Source organism: Schistocerca gregaria, chromosome 4 (genome assembly GCF_023897955.1).
Source record: "Schistocerca gregaria isolate iqSchGreg1 chromosome 4, iqSchGreg1.2, whole genome shotgun sequence".
Classification (NCBI taxonomy): Eukaryota; Metazoa; Arthropoda; class Insecta; order Orthoptera; family Acrididae; genus Schistocerca; species Schistocerca gregaria.
In genome coordinates this window covers 770442011-770458545 of record NC_064923.1, presented here as the reverse complement: position 1 = coordinate 770458545, position 16535 = coordinate 770442011, and the positions used below count along the sequence as shown (strand labels likewise).

General features: G+C 41.2%; 1 protein-coding gene across 4 annotated transcripts in view; it reads right to left on the bottom strand.

Annotated features, from left to right (window-relative positions):
• Nucleotides 1-16535, bottom strand: part of LOC126365945 (cholesterol 7-desaturase nvd) — a 420573-nt gene that overhangs the window by 129850 nt on the left and 274188 nt on the right. Inside the window, exon 1 of one of the 4 annotated variants that reach the window (XM_050008728.1) lies at nucleotides 7655-7674. The exons of the other annotated variants lie outside the window; for them this stretch is intronic. The gene's annotated coding sequence lies outside the window, so the exon portion shown is untranslated. Of the gene's footprint in view, nucleotides 1-7654; nucleotides 7675-16535 lie in introns of those variants that run through there. 4 annotated transcript variants of the gene reach the window in all.

Below are 16535 nucleotides of genomic sequence, written 5' to 3'. Positions count from 1 at the left end.
GAAAAAACCAAAGCGCAATATAAAGAAAAACGCAACCAAACGAAGAAAATAGTCACCGAAGCTGATGAAAAATCCTGGGATACAATGATAACAAAAATTGTCAACATGGTAGACAAGAGATGTCTTATAAATTCCTAAAATAACTTAACAGGAAAAAGAGTCGTTACAGACAACTAATCTTGGGTAAAACACTATAAAAAACTATGGGTAGAAATTAATGATGAAATTGAACCAGCCAAAAATACACAAGAACAAAGAACGAAATGGTGAAATTTTCCAGAGACAATGTTACATTGAAGGAGATACAAGAAGCATTAAAGCAGATCAAGAACACAAAAAGGAGCAGGACCCGATAACATTAATCCAGAACGTATCAAATCTGGAGAGTTAGTGTTAGAATTGAGACTGTAGCATTTATTAAATGAATGTTGAAAATGGAAGATGAAACCCGACTTTTGAAGAGTTGTGGAAGTAGTATCACTCCATAAAAAAGTAACTAGGAATGCTTGTAACTATTAAAGAGGAATAAATCTGCTAAGTACTGGTTATAAATTATAAACACGAATAATTAATAACAGACTGGAAAGAATAACTGACACCCCCTTACTGGCAGCGATAATATTGCAGCAATGTGGCGGGTAATTGAAAAGAGACGAGAACATAATCTGGAGACTCATATTCCATTTGTTGATTATGAAAAAGTCTTGTCAGAGAAAATAGGTATATGCTGTGAAATCTGTGAAATATAGTGGAAAAACTTGGTTGTTCTAGGCATGTAACGCTAGCGATAAAACGAAATTTTAATTAATTCAGGCAATGAGGGAACAGTACCAACAGAAATTAACGGAAGAGTACAATAAGGATGCAGTCTCTCGCCCATTTAAATTAACAAAGGATATATACTGACGGCATTGTTAGATAATGGAAACAAAAAGTTAACCCATGAATAAAATTATTTCCTAGAAATACACATTCAAACACTGTAGTCTTTCCAGATGACCAAATAACTTTACCGAAGACAGAGGATTTACAAGTTGCTCTACATGCTTGGACTTAATAGACGTCCTCTATAACGTGAAAATATCGGAAAATAAAATCAAAATTATGACTTTAATACTAATTGGAAAATCAGTTGAAGAGATATCTCAGTTTCAGCTATTATGATGTCATATAAATTACAAATATGATGATGAAATCTGCAATAAGTTAACAAGTTTCAAATGACAAAGACAAGATTCTACAATGTAGTAGCAACACCTATGCTCACACATGGAACTGAAACTTGGACAATGAGCAAAAAAGACTAAAGAAGGATACAGTCAGCTTAAATGAAATTTTTAAGGAAAGTTAAATAATGTACTCTGAGAGATCAGATAAGGAATTCTGAAATACCGGAAGAATTAAATATATTTTGCAAGAATGAGAGTACAGAAAAGAGGAACAAAATGGAAGAGGCTTATTGAAAGAATGGGGGCAGGAAGCATAGTCACACATGTAATAGACTATAGTGCGAAAGGTAAGAGAGATGCACGAAGACTAACTAAGACGTGGGTTTAGTGAAGAAGGAATAGGCTAAAAGCCTGTTCACTGAAGTGAAGAAGAAGGTATTTCCCGCTGAACAGTGTGCGCACAGAATATAGCACTCACACTGACAAACAATAAACAGAGCTGAGTGGACAAATAAATGAAAAGAAGGGAATAAAAGTATTTATTTCCCCACGTGTACTTTCAGTCGACAGGGGAGGGAAATTGTACGTTCTGTTCCGTCAAATGACTGGTGCAGCTCTCATCAGTCACAAGGCCACAGTCCTTCATTAGGCATTGTCCTGTTACAGCTGGTATGCACTTGCCTACCTATGACGTTTGAAGCAATTCGGCGTTTTTGGATTAACAAACATTTCCTATGGCAAAAGGAATAAGTGACAGATAACAATCCGAGACGTGGCTGGGGACAGAACATGCGATCTTCGCACCTGCAGTCCGGCACTTCACCAGATTTTTACTGGGTGTACTCCTTATCCATTTGTAGCTGCTTCCAGAAGTTTCCCAATGATATGTCCTCATGACACTTGCGCAATAAAAAAAAATGTTTCCCGTGGCCCGGTAAATTTAGATTTTTTATTGCTCTTCGTTGTAGCTTTAAACGAGGATATGCCAGCGTGCAAAACAATATTCGCCTGGTTCCAGAGGTTTAAGGAATAATGCCACTTAGAAAAGAGTTAATCGATCGGTATATCTTGCACCAATGTAGACTGTCGCGCATATTCGACCGTCATTTATTGAACCCGAAAAAATCTCTTAGCACCCTTAGATTCAGTTCTATATTCCGAAATTAACTATTCAGGACAATACGCGAAACACATTGCAACTGGAAGCAAACAAAATTCGAGCAAAGAATCTATTCCAAGCTTGTCGAATTTGCACATGTTGTGCTTCGGAAGAAAGATGACTTCGAAACATTCTTAGGGTATCTTATTTTCTCTTTAGCGAAAGTAGACCAGTAAATCGGCCTAACTGCAAAAACGGCATAATCAAATGAATGCAGTTATTAAAATTGCTCTGTATTCAGCCAGAGTGAAACTGCAGTCTGTCTTTTTTTTTTTTTTTTTTTTTTTGCCGAAAAATCCATTCGCACTGCATGTTCTAGAGTGATTCATAATTCCGAGAGTACATTACATTTCGTCTTTTATTCCTTGAGTGAAATTGAAATGTGTCTGTTGAACGTAATATGAAAAAAAACGTTAATATTAAGTTAAGTGTTCCATTAAGATGTTCATTCGAGCATAGCGCCCAGAATCTGTTTCTAATGCTGAAACTATTAGTGGCTTTACAAAACTCTCGTGCGCTGAACTAAAAAACGGATTTAGAATCTGTTTTAATTCGTTGTGAGTGTGACTGTTGGCAGCAGCAAAAAGAGACATTTAAAAATAAGAAATATCTTCCTATAGCGAAATATAATTCATTCTCCAAATTACTTTATAATCTGAAAATTCATTATGCATGAATAAACATGGAACCTCGAAGTCGTGAAATAAGCAAAGTACGAGGAACCTTTGTGATGTATGGAGAATTGGAGTCATCTTCTTATCATCTGGAAAGAAGTCTGCATACTAAACGTCGCCATCGTTTTTAAAACGGTAAAAGTGTTTTGTTTCCGAATACTGAAGAGTCTTCGAGAATCGTCAGTTGTGGGAAGTCAACGAACTTGTGTCTGGAGAAATGGCTGGTTATGTTCATCAGCAGTTTCATCGTCGCACGTCCTTGCCAGATACATACGTTTAAACGGCGTTCTTACGTAGTTTTTAAAGAACTTCTTTGCCCTTCACGACTACGACGGTGTATGTGTCGTAAGCCGACGCCCTCTTACGTCGCCGGAAGAGCGACTTGATTAGGATACAAGAGGTGATAAATTGAAGAAGCAGGGTTACTCAAGAAAGAAAGTCCCTAGATCAAACTACGTAGGAAAGGCGTTTTTCTAAACGAGGTTTCAAATGTTTTTGCATTCTATATTTTACGAGAGATACAGTAACTAATGGAAGAGGGAATGGAAGTCAGAGATAAAACAAACCTCACTAATGTCTTCAATCTGTACACCAAGCTATTCGCAGAAATATCTTTCAGGTCTCTGGACTCCACATACGTGAATTTGTTGAACTTATTTCTTACCGTCGTTGGATTCATGAGTAAAGAAGTGTAACAGCTATACAAAAAAAGAGTTTTAGAATAATATGAATTTTAGTCATTTTAAAATAACTTCCAAACAGGCGTTTAGAAGAAAAATAATGCAGTGAAAGATGCTAGAAAAAAATTATTGAAATTCAGGTCCAGCTATTATGCTGTTAGCTAATTCTTTTATTGCACATATATTCCGATAAATGCTTGTGCGGTAGGAGATAAGGTGTTTACATAATAAGCGGTCTGAACGCTCAGGTAGATGTCGCGTTGCTTGACTCCAGGAAGGCATTTGTCACCGTCACGCGCTGCCCTTTCTTTAGTGTAAAAAATACGAGCTTACCGACATCAGACGAGGTTTGCGACTGAATTCAAGATTGCCTTGCAGACAAAACTCAAGAGGTAGCTCTTAACGGGCCAAAACCGAAAGATGTAAAGGTAATTTCAGGAGAACCCCAAGGAAGTACGATAGAACCATTACTGTTTATAATGTATAGAAATGATCTAGCAGAAAGCGTCAGATCTTTACGGCTGTTCGCAGATGCTGCGGTTGTCGACGCCAGAAAACAGTGTCGATTTGCAGAATGATCTACACAGGATTGATGAATGTTAAGGGCAGCTGACCATGGACATATATAAATGTAACATATTGTGTAAACACCGGAAAAGAAATCCACTACTGTACAACTATACTATTGACGACAAATTGCTGGGAACACTGTGTACCGTGAAATATCTAGGAGTAGCTATCCAGAGTGACCTTAAGTGGAAAGACAATGAAAAACTAGCAGTAGGGAAAGCGGATGCCACACTGAGATTCATAGGAAGAATTTTAAAGAAATGTAACTCATTTAGGAAAGAAGTGGGTTACAAGATGCTTTTTCGATCGATTCTTGAGTACTGTTGATCAGTACATATATTCATCAATACATATATCGTCACTGTCGTTTCTTGTTAAAAATATCAGCTTATTCCCGAGAATTAGTAGCTTTCACGCAGTTAATACTAGGCAGAAACCCAATTTGCATTTGGATAGCACATCCTTTATTTTTGTACAGAAAGGTATGCAGTGTACTGCTACATTCATTTTCAATCATCTACCACAAGGATCTCAGCAGTAATCCATACGCTTTCAAATCGAAACTGAAGAGTTTTCTCATGGGTCACTCCTTCTATTTTGTCGAAGAGTTCCTTGAAAAATTAAGCTGATCGCTATGTTATATTGTTGATAGCGTTTAGTTAAACCTATGGCTTGACTTTTTTGGGTTCACAAACATTTTGTTTTACCTGTTATTACTTTATGTTGTAATATCATGGACTGACACGTTCCATAACCGTGGATATTTTCTCCTGAATTTGGTCCTACAGAACTAGACATGTAAAGTACATAAACAAATGTGGGACCCTTACCAGGTAGGACTGGTAGAAGAAATACGAGAAGATCCAACGCGGCTCGTTTCGTCATGGAACTGTTTAGCCGGCGCGAGAGCGTTACAAGAGATCTCCAACGACCTCCAGTGGCAGATACTGCAAGAGAGGCGTTGTACATCACAGAGAGATTTGCTTTTGAAATCCCGAGGGAGCACTTTCCGGGAAGAGTCAGAAAAAATATTAGTTCCTCGAACACACATCTCGCGAAGTGACAACGAAGAGAAAATTCGAAAAATTAGAACTAGTGCAGAGGCTTACCAACAACTATTCTTCCCACGGGCCATTTGCGAACGCGACAGGGAAAGAGGGATCAGCTAGTGGTACCAGAAGAACCCTCCGCCACACACCATTTGATAGCTGGCGGAGTACTGATGTAGATGTAAACCTGTGTTCCAATAGGTTAGTCTGAAAACAATGGTGCTGTCAGAACTGGAAAACCAAACAATAATGGTTATCACGTGTTAATTTTGTTGCCGTACGACGCAAAACTAAATTTAATTCTACACAGAAACGCAAAGAACGCGTATCTGTATCAGCTGTATAGTTTTCCCTAAGAGGAATCATTACTGATGTTCACACAAACAGTTCTGCAAGCAACAGCTTTTCATAAAACTGATATGACTTTTTATAATCTGTCATGTTTTAAATGTAAAGTTCGATTATGAGTGATTCGGCCAGTGTTTAATACTAATAGAAAAATATGATTGTTCCTCAACGGTTTGAACTGAAGAAGACTGAGCAGCAGTAAGACGGACACTGGTCTCGTACTCGGGAGGGCGGCGGTTAAGAGACCCGTCCGGCTATACGGGTTAGGGCGCCTCCAACACTTCGCTAAATCGCTCAAGACGTAGGCTGAGCTGCTTCCTCCGACAGGGAGTGCTCAGTCCCTAGTGATCTCGTCGCCGACGGGACGTAAAACTGTAATCCTCATTTCTTTTCTACTTTAGGTAGTGAAAAGAAGTGAAGCTTGCGCCTGCCAGCGACCGTTTTGCGCACTGCAAGACACGATTGTTGTGCGGTATGTATCCTACCGATTGTAGGCGCACACACAAAAATCCGTAATGCTCGTACTAGCTGAGCTGCCATCTCGCACTGCTAGGAGGACAGCTAAAATAGATTATAAAAGAAAACCATCACCAATCGTGGACATGCGTTCTATTTTTTTCTTTATCACTCGAGACTATCAGCTACAGAATGAAGCTTAATAATACCAACAATGGCAGGGACTACACTCTCGATCTCTTATACAACGTACTTACACAGCTTCGTGAATTAAAATTAGGAGGGAGGGAGGAGGTGGTGATGCAGCTACATCTATATTGTTCCGAAACTCCTTTGGAAATGATTCTTTCAGTACATTCTTCTTTTATCGGAAACCATTGCCCCCCTAAGTGAGCATTTTGTTAGTTTTTTAGTTACTGTTGATGGTACAGCGTCCACGTTTAGGAACCGGGAAGGCCTTGCATTTTCTGATTAACTTTCCTATATTCTTCCGTACTTCCAACATTATCGCAATCACTCGATCAACACCGAATGATAATCAACAAATTGGAAAACTTTCGGAGCCTAAGAGTTTTAAATGTTCCTGTAGCAAAAATAATTTAGGGTTACCGGTAACTGTTCATTTCTCTCTTTACTTCATACAACTGTTAAAAAAGAATCTGTAAAATTCCCGGATTATATTATTGGATATGTTAATTGCCTTGTCTAGCAAATATACATGATGTTACCAGCCATGCTTTTAATTTCACTAAGTTTGTTTCGACTTTCCCATATGCTGAGGCAATCATTCCGGCAATCATTTCTTTTTAGATTTCTTCACATTTTTCAAGCAGACATTTTCTCTTAGCTTCCCCACACTTCCCATTTTTTTGTTTTTATTTCGAACTTCCTCCAGCATTTTTATACTTGCTTCTTTCATCGATTCACTGAAGTATTTCTTCTATTATCCATGGTAACCGTTAGGTATTCGAGCAAAGGAGTACCACGTGGAGTTACTAGCGACAGTGGTGGACGTTCCACTAGGGCTCAAGCAGACTATCGCAGCTTTTTCTTCGAAGGCAATACTTTTCTTCATTCGACAAATCTTGTACGCCAGACCGTATTGTTACATGTTTATTTACTAGTACTGTAAAAGGCAGTAGCTATCGTAATACACGCGGACAAATGTAAACTGGCGACAATATAGTCTATTCGGTGGTATTGCCTGTTTGTGCCGGTAAGATTTCGGTATGACACAAATCTTTTCATATGATCCTGCGGCAGCTGTAAAATTACTATTGTGCAAAGTCATTCATAAGTTTCAATCAGCGAACTTCAGTCAGTATCGTATGCAGCAGGCAGATCTTGCAGTTGCGAGGACAGGAGATTTCGATCTACAAGTTGCGAGACAACACTGAAGTCACCTAGAGCGCACACAGCAGCAGAGGAGCCGTAAATGCTCAACGCTTTCGTGTCACTGTTGTTTACCGGGTATGCCGTTAGTTTACTTTCGAGACGACAGGAGCTGTGTAAATGGTTAAATTGGTAATCGGAAATAATGATTCGTAACCTTAGGTTTACTAACTGTAGTGCTGTGGCGGTGTACAACCTGTTTCCAGTCGCTCGTGTGTAACGAAGTGGAGCCAACACAGCTTCACGAAGGCCACTGCACAAGGAAACATCGTCATCTTTTCCGGTGGAAACACCTGTACGGGGTGATCGGAGTGGAGTCGGCCACTGTGAATGAAAAACATTTGTCAACTGTGCTCTGTTCAGTGACTGAAACCGTCTAGAGCTTAATGCATTTCTTTATTAATTACGCCGTTTCGGGTACAGCCAGCATCAGATTTTGCAATTCAGATTAAAGAAACATAAGTAGAGACAGCTCTTCCTTATACATCAAACTAAAAAAGATGAAAATTCAAAAGTCAAAAAATGCTGCATATACTCTTCTCGGGTTTGCCGTCAGGTCAAATTGTGCAAACATTTCGTCGATTCGACTGTCCGACGTCTTGGGGTAGTGTGAGCTGCTCTTGTGACTGCTACAAGGCGAGACTGGTGACAGTAGCGGCCAACACGCATGCGCGGGAAGGCGCTCGCAGTTGGAGGAAAGCGGGGCTCATAGCCGGGAGCCGGACGAAGGCAGTGGCTGAGACTCCTGTAGTTGCAAGTTGAGTTGAATCTCAGCAGTGCGTAGCGTCTGGTCACGAATCGGAAGTTCTTGCTCTTCTGTTTTGATGTAATGGCAGCCAGTGATGGACTCCAGGCAGTGCTTAACTGAAACCATCCACCCCTGTAGACAAGATTATCCTTAAACACACAGTCCCAGAAAGATGACGCTGAGGATAAAACTTGCGTCCTCTCGCTAAACACGCGGCGCCCCGTGTCCAGGGAGGGAGTGGCCGAGGCATGTACGCTGACGGTGTCCAGCACAACATTCTTGTACGGCTCGGCATGTCTGCCCAGTACAGGATTTCCCACATTGGTATGAGATCTTATTATACGCCACGTTTTCTAACGGTAAGATCGTCTTCGACGGAGCGCTACAGATCCATCAATTCAATGTTTCGTGCAGTCAGTAGCCTTTAGCGCTTGAGAGAAACAATATTGGGACAGAGCGCTGACCTCGGCTGATCCGCGTTTTAAGCTACGCCTCACCGGACAGCAAGAACAAAGCAGGCGCCAGCGGGTCGCTGACTGCGCGGCGCGTGGGAGGCAAACCGAAGGTTCGTTTCCCCCGGCCGGTATGAAGAAGCAGCAGCTCCGCCACTCGTTCAGGGAAAACGAACAATACGGGACAAGTTTAGGAATTTCAATTTTGCAATACGTACTTGAGTCAGTGGTCACTTTACCACTTTCTGGAGCAAAGATAGTCAAGGACCGAAGGCAAACGTTGGTGTTGAGGCCGTTTATACAGAGTCTACTCGGAGTCAGAGAAACGTGTGAACTCCGTGATACTGCCTCGAGTTGATAGCGTAGTTTACCTCTCGTATCGTCTCGTGTTTAGAGGTGTGTCGTGGACGCAGTCAACAGGGACGGAGGTGACGCTGCAGCCACGATAAAACCAGATAGAATTAGATTTTATTTTTCTAAACCATATAATCTTTATCGCAAGCATTATATTCCATTTCAGCTAAATGATGTTATTAATGGATACATCGACAAATATATGGCTGTGATGAAATACTGCTTTCTATTAAATAACGTTCTACATCTACATATACATCTGCACACATACTCTTCAAACCACGACGTAGAGCATTACGATGTAGTATTTTATGTTTCAACATGTAGAGGTAAACGCACATGTTAATCATTGCTCGGGTTCCGAACGCGTGTGGAGCCCGGGAAGAATGCTTAAATGCCTCTATTCGTGCTGAAATTAAGCTAATCCTGTGTTCCTATTCCTGTTGGAGAGATTTGTGACGTCTTAAGGATATCTCTAGATAGTTGACTTGATGATGCTTCTGGAAACTTTACAAGTAGGCCTTGGCGGGATAGTTAGCGTCTATCTTCAAGAGTCTGCCAATTCAAGGTTTTCATCATTTCAGTGGCGTCCTGATGTAAGTTACACAAACCTCAGATAGTTCTTGCCGCCATATGCCATTAAAACTATTTTAGGACTTAGCTGTTATACAAGTTCTCCCAGGAGAAATGGCAGTATTCACGGATATGACAGGAACGATCATTCGAAGCAAAAAAGTCTAGTAAATATAGCCTCTAAAATGCATACGTTAAGAGCTATGAGCACTTGTTCATCTTCGGTACTGTGAAACACGTCTCTCCTACTGTTCCAGTACTCAAAGGTCTTAAGATGTGCATTTAGACCCCATATTGACTAGACCATATTTTCTTGTTTTGTTCCATACATCCTTCTCCCAAAATACGGAAAGCAAAGACCTTGCAGCAGAAGAAGTGCTCACAGCTCTTAAGGTACGTGTTTTAGAGCCCATGTTTGCTCGACTTTTTGCTTCGAATGATCATCCCTGAATATCGACCATTGGTTTCAAGCTTGCCGCCGAACTTCAGGACGCTGTGCGCCCAGTGAGAGAAGATACTGCAGCGAAGTGTAACGGTCCCATAAACACGGATGTTTCTGTCCACTGTTATAACGTCACGCTCTTCTCCACAGCGACATACGGCTCAACCCCCGTTCGGCCACCCTGTTTCCCTGATTTCCCTAAATCGCTTCAGGCCAGTGCCGGAGTGGTTTCTTGGAGAGGGCACGGCCGACTTTCTTCCCCATACTTCCCCAGTCTGATGGAACCGACGACCTCGCTGTGCGGTCCCCTCCTCCGAATCAACCAGTCAACTAACCACACTGACCTCTGTAACAGTGGACTAACGTCATGAACATTGCTGGCTGAAGACACGAAAATTTCTTGTAATTGCCCTTCTGTACGCTCGAAAAGCTTGGAACAGAGTTGGATAAAACCATTATAAAATTAGTGTAAACAGGTATTTACTTTTGAAAGGTAAAAATTATTGGACAGTGATTGTTTATCGATATAGTTCGAACCAGTATTGTCGGTAGTTAAGGGTGAGTGATGTCTCAGTTGGCAAAATACGTTTATATTAGCTTAAAAAACAGTTCAACGGTGAGTTATTCTATATACTGCACAACTGATAGGAGGCTGAGATACATTGACACTACCAGGCAATGGACGTACAAGTTTTACGATAAACTGGGAGATCCTAGTCTTACGATAAGGCCCCGTCTGCAAGTTATGGCACGGACACTGTGTTACGTAATCACTTCTCATGTCTCAGTGCGAGCATGGTCAAACGTTGTACATGAAAAGGGATAGAGTTACTATACATTACTGAGAATTCGGACCATCCAGCCCTGATTACACCATTTTCATTTTCTGGAGGCCCCTGTTTTACAGAGTCGATGCGTGTTGCATCCGGATTCATAATATGTTAATGTGAAATGTCGACAGATACACGTCTAAATGTACGCAGAACAATTCACAGATAATGATGACTTTTGCATTCGTCTGCAACGGTTCTCCATTTTTCTTACACTCTCCGTCTCCACGTGTTACGTCAACCTTATCAAACTGAATGCCTTAGTGTAAAATTACTTCCGGAACTGCATAATGAATTAGACTGAAAACGTTCGAGGAAATACTTTGCACCAGGTTACATCATGTGCAGTGGAGAAAACGACTGTCGCAATATAATAGAGGTTACAGGACAAATCGACAGAAGTGTTACTAATTGAATTAACAAAAGGAGCGTTAAGATGTACGAAAAAAATGGCGACTTAACAATGAAACTGGCATAACGTGAACAAGTTTTCTGGACGGAATGAAATTTACTCGAAATAGGTTTAACACCTGTATGAGGCATTTACCGTAAACTGGGACGAACAATAACAATGGGGTGAACAGAAAAGAAACTTCCAAGAAAAGTTTTAAACTATGGTGTCGGAAGACAAACGGGGATATCATTCAAAGATTTGTTTGGTTAGGTTGTTAGTGAACCGATCTAAACGGAAAGTCATGAATTTCAAAATGTACGACGCCGTCAGTTTTGCTTTGCTCATTCTGTGACAAAAATAGGATGTGGAGCTGAGTTTGTCCACTTGGATCTTTTTTTGTAAGTAACAGTGTAAATTATGTTCTTTTCACTTAAGTACATGGTAAGCAAATCTGCAGTCCCGCTTCGTTAACCAAAGGATCAGTTTAAAAGTATACTTTAATCTGGCTTGTTTTTCGGATAACTCAAAATGTAGGGTTATGTTTCCGGAATTTGTGGGGTGAATAGAAACAGTACTCATCGGACTTTCTTCGCATTAAACAAAAAATGTGACGGAAATAAAGAATCATCTGCTACCGTTCTCAAAGCAGGAAATTGTGCGTTGATTAAAGTACCTGCAAAAAATAAACAGCGTCTCACATTATATGCACTTGTAGTTTGTTACTTAGAAGGCAAAGGTTGTGTTAAAGAACAAAGGCGACTGAACACCTTTATTTTAACAGATGAGGAGTCACTTTTAGTCACGGAGATGATGATCGAAAGCTCTTCGTTATTTCTGAGGAGGCGGGGGGGAGTACGTGTCGATTCAAAGACATTTTTAAACATGATGTCAGTGACATAATGCATTAATAAAGCACCCAAATGTATCAATTTAATATTACAATAAAGTAATTAGAGGCATAACAAAAACGATGATTCACGCAATATTTTTAATTTTTTGTGCTGAATAGAATTTTTTTAATCACAGAAATTTATTTTCTTATTCTCCTGGATCGAAAACAGATTTAATATGCCACTATTCACCCCAAAGACGAATAAATGAAAAGAAATAGTATGGTTAACACTGCTATTTCTGTTCACCTCTCTCTCTCTCTCTCTCTCTCTCTCTCTCTCTCTCTCTCTCTCTCTCTGGGGTGGACGAAACTATAAGTACTTAATTCTTTATGTTATAAAAGCATTCCCTACTCTAACTACAAGTGTAATGTTAAGAGGTGGAAACACGCGATGCACGCAGGAGTATCGTCGAACATCATCATTTTGGTGATTCAGGTGACCAGGCAGAGCGTCGCACGGGGTTACTGGTCTCTACATCTTTGAACACTATACACTCACCTGTCAGTCTTAGTGAGACACTCAACTCTTTCCCTATGTTCGTCTTTTCGGGGTGCATTCGGCCTGACTTCACTTTTAGGATTCCGCATATCAGTCGGCAAATACGCAATCCTATTAAGACCACTTTGTTGTCGGTATGTCTGTCTGTCTGTCCGACTGTTAAAAAAACGCATTTCTCAGGAATGGGTGGACGCATCGAGCTCAAATTTATGTCACATACTAACGTCTATAGTGTACTGGCAGTGTTAAAAAACTGAAGCATCTAGGCGAGTGCATTTATGTCATGAATTTTGATACTCGTAAATTCACCCATCGTAATCTGTAGAGTTCTTTCCGCTGACCTAGAATCATGAAAGTGGCCAAGAAGCGCGTTTTCACAGTACAAGTAAAGGAAAAAATCTGAAAACTGAATTTATAAATATGTCACACGAAAAGATTTTTGTCATTTGTTGTCCTCTGTCTGTTGGTGCATTAGTTAAGACCTCTTTTTCTCAGCAACGTTAGACTTATCAGGTTGAAAGTTATATTACATTCTAAGATGTATAGTTCCCTGGTGGTGTAAAAAATTTGAGTTTCAAAGACACTGCACTGAAAAGATACGACCATTTATGTCACATATTTTGATACTCGCAAACCCACTCATCAAAAACTGTAGGGTACTTTCGGCTGACCTAAAATCATGGAAGAAAGAATCAAGAAAAATGATTTAACAGCATTAGTGAGCGGGAAAAAATTAGAAAATTGTTAATTTGTAATTACACCAGACTAAATAATATTTGTTTTGTCATTTGTTATACGACTTCAAACTTAAAACTAAAATCGTAAAATAAAGAAGAGCCGTCTTCAATCACAGTCGGGATTTTATTTCAACACACGATGCATTTCGAGCCCTGTGGCTCATCTTCAGGTGCTTTGACAGTCTGCGTCGATTATTTTTCCAGATTTAGATTACAATGCTAGATTAAAAGATGGAACATTTTTAATGTAAGTTTACAAATTTAATACAAATGGAAATTAACTTACTGTTTCCAGTGGTGCATACGTGGTTTTGAAGCACAGTGTGGGTAAAGACGTTTATGTGCATACATACAGTTTTCATTCTACCGTATATTTCGTAAACACAAGTCAAAGAATTTCAAATGTAAATATATTGCATTTCTACAAACAGCCAGATGTTGTTATTTGAAAGAAGATACAATAACACCTGCGTATTTGTAGAAATGCAGTATATTTACATTTGAAATTCTTTAACTTGTTCTGGCTTGTCTTTACAAAATATAAGGTAGAATGAAAACTGTATATACGTACATAAACGTGTTTACTGACACTGTGCTTCAAAACCACGTATACACCACTGGAAACAGTAAGTTAATTTCTATTTGTAGTAGTTTTGTAATCTTGTATTCACAATGTTCGACTCTGCAATACACCTTTGTAATGTTACAAGGACCAGAAATAACTCGAATTTGGAAAAAATGTCCATGTAGACTGTCAGAGCACCTGAAGATCAGCCCCCAAAACTCGAAATGGTGCTTCGGGAGATCGAATGGGAAACACTGGCGGGAAGAAGGCATTAAGTTCGACGAATACTACTGAGAAAGCTTAGAGAACCGGCGCTTGAAGCTGAGTGCAGAATGATCCTACTGCGGCCAACATACATTTCACGAAGGGACAACGAAGGTAAGATACGAGAAGTTAGTGTTGATACGGAGGCATCTAGACCGTCGTTTTTACCTCGCTCTATTTGCGAGTGGGGCAGAAAGGGAAACTGTATCGTGGGTTGCGGAGTATGCATGTCGATGTGGATTTAGTGAAACACAAAGAATTTGTATCTGGGTGACTGATAGTGTTCGACACCTCACTCGGCATGGGGGAAGGAGGAGGAAGAGACGGGGGAGAAGAATAAGGACGAGGAGAGGAGTAGGAGAAGGATGAAGAAGGAGAAGAACGCGGAGGAGGGGGAGAGGAACGACGCGGATAAGGAGGAGGAGGAGGAGGAGGAGAATAGGACGAAGAGCAGGAGAAGGAGAATGAGCAGAAGGAGTAGGAGGGAGATAAGGTTAAAAGTGTGAAGGGGGAGGAGGAGGAGGAAGTGAAGGCCTTGAAAAAGAGGAGAAGAAGTAGAATGAGTAGAAAGAGGAGGAGGAAGAGAAGGTGACGGTGTTAAAGGTAGAGGAAAAGGAGGATGAGTAGAAAGGGAACGGAGAAAGGGAGGAGGTGTAGGAGGAGGAGAGGGAGAGTGGAGAAGAAGAATAAGGAGAAGATGACGAAAAATATTTAGTATGTTATTTGTCGTCGTCGGCAGAGATTCTCATTAAAAATAAAGAAGAAAGGTTAGGATTTTGGAGACGGCGAAGTCTTTAGAGACGGAGTACGAACTTAAATTTGGGAAGGATGGAGGAGAAAATCGACCGTAACCTTTCAAAAACTGGCATTCATCTTAAGCAGTATTGAGAAATCTCGGAAAACTTGAACCGTGTGACCGAACGGGAATTTAAACCTTCGTCCTTCCAAATACGAGTTCACTGCACCACCTCGATCGAGTACTGTGATTAGTAACTTATCATTAGATCCCTTGTGGACGGATAGGGAAAGGAACTGTCGTGGCCGTTCCGAAAGAATTATCACGGTACTGGTGAGAAGCCGTGTAAGGAAATCACAAAAAATCTAAGACAAATGCAGACTTGTCCTCACTATTCTGGAATGCGGAACAAGCAAGGAGCCGGACGCGGTATTAAAACGTGGGTGCTAATTCGGTTACAGAAGGATGAGGAAAGAATTTGTTCGTGGCCTCCTTGGAGGAGCGTCGCCTCGAGCGATTTAAAGAAAACTAATCGAGACAGCCGACCCGGCAGCTGAATGCCACTGCTCCGCAGTACGAATCTCGACCTCTATTATAACCACCGAGCCACTGGGGTGTACAGTGAAGAAGGCAGGATTCGCTGAATGGAACGGGTTTCCCGGGCAGGAGTTGTTTTGGGACGCCATCGAAAGCGATCGAGCAGTGGCTGCGGCAGCGGCAGCGAGCGGTGGACGAGCCGGTCACGCGGCCCCAGCCCGGCCCGTTACGTGGAAGCGGCGGCAGGCAGGCGGCCCGCCGCCGCGGAAAAATCGCCGCCCTGCATCCGGGTCATCGCCGCCGTGGAACACCGCACCGGCGCTCATCTGCTGCTGCCGCCCCACAACAGTAGCCAGTAATGGGCCCTGGCGGCGGGGTTTACTAGCGCTGCGCGGCAGATGTTTGTGTGTGACAGCCTCTACGCAGAAAGCAACCTTATTCCGTATACACTACTCGGAAGTTACGCCCGGCATTCTGGCAACCTACGCTTCACAAGCAGACGAGTCTTATCATTTTTCTGAGTACGGCGTCGCGCAATGTCCTCTGGCTGGCGTCCGTTGGGCAGACAATTGTCGAGCGCAAATCTAACAGTTCCGGGTTCTGTTCCCAAGCCAGTTACATCGTGGCTCGAGTTTCGCGTTAAACTGCAGCTCACTCTGCGGCAGAGGCGAATACAGGATGATGTGAAGGGACGGGGTATTGTCTATACGGCTGCAGCCCCTCCCATCCCCCTCGCAGAACCAAACCTGTTCCTTCTTAATCCAAAAACTTTGCAACATAAGCTTCACACTTAACAGTCTCTCACTATTGCACTTGGTATTATAATAGAGTAAGAAAATACATACATTCACTCTAGAGAATTTGGAGGTGACACGGCGATAAAAAATTTCTACGAGCTTCCGGGAAATAATTTAACAACAGCGGTGATCATATGCTTCTTTTTCAGTAAAATAGACAACATTAAATCAAATTTAGCTTTCCTATCTGTTACATCACTAGAGAAGTGATCAAAACA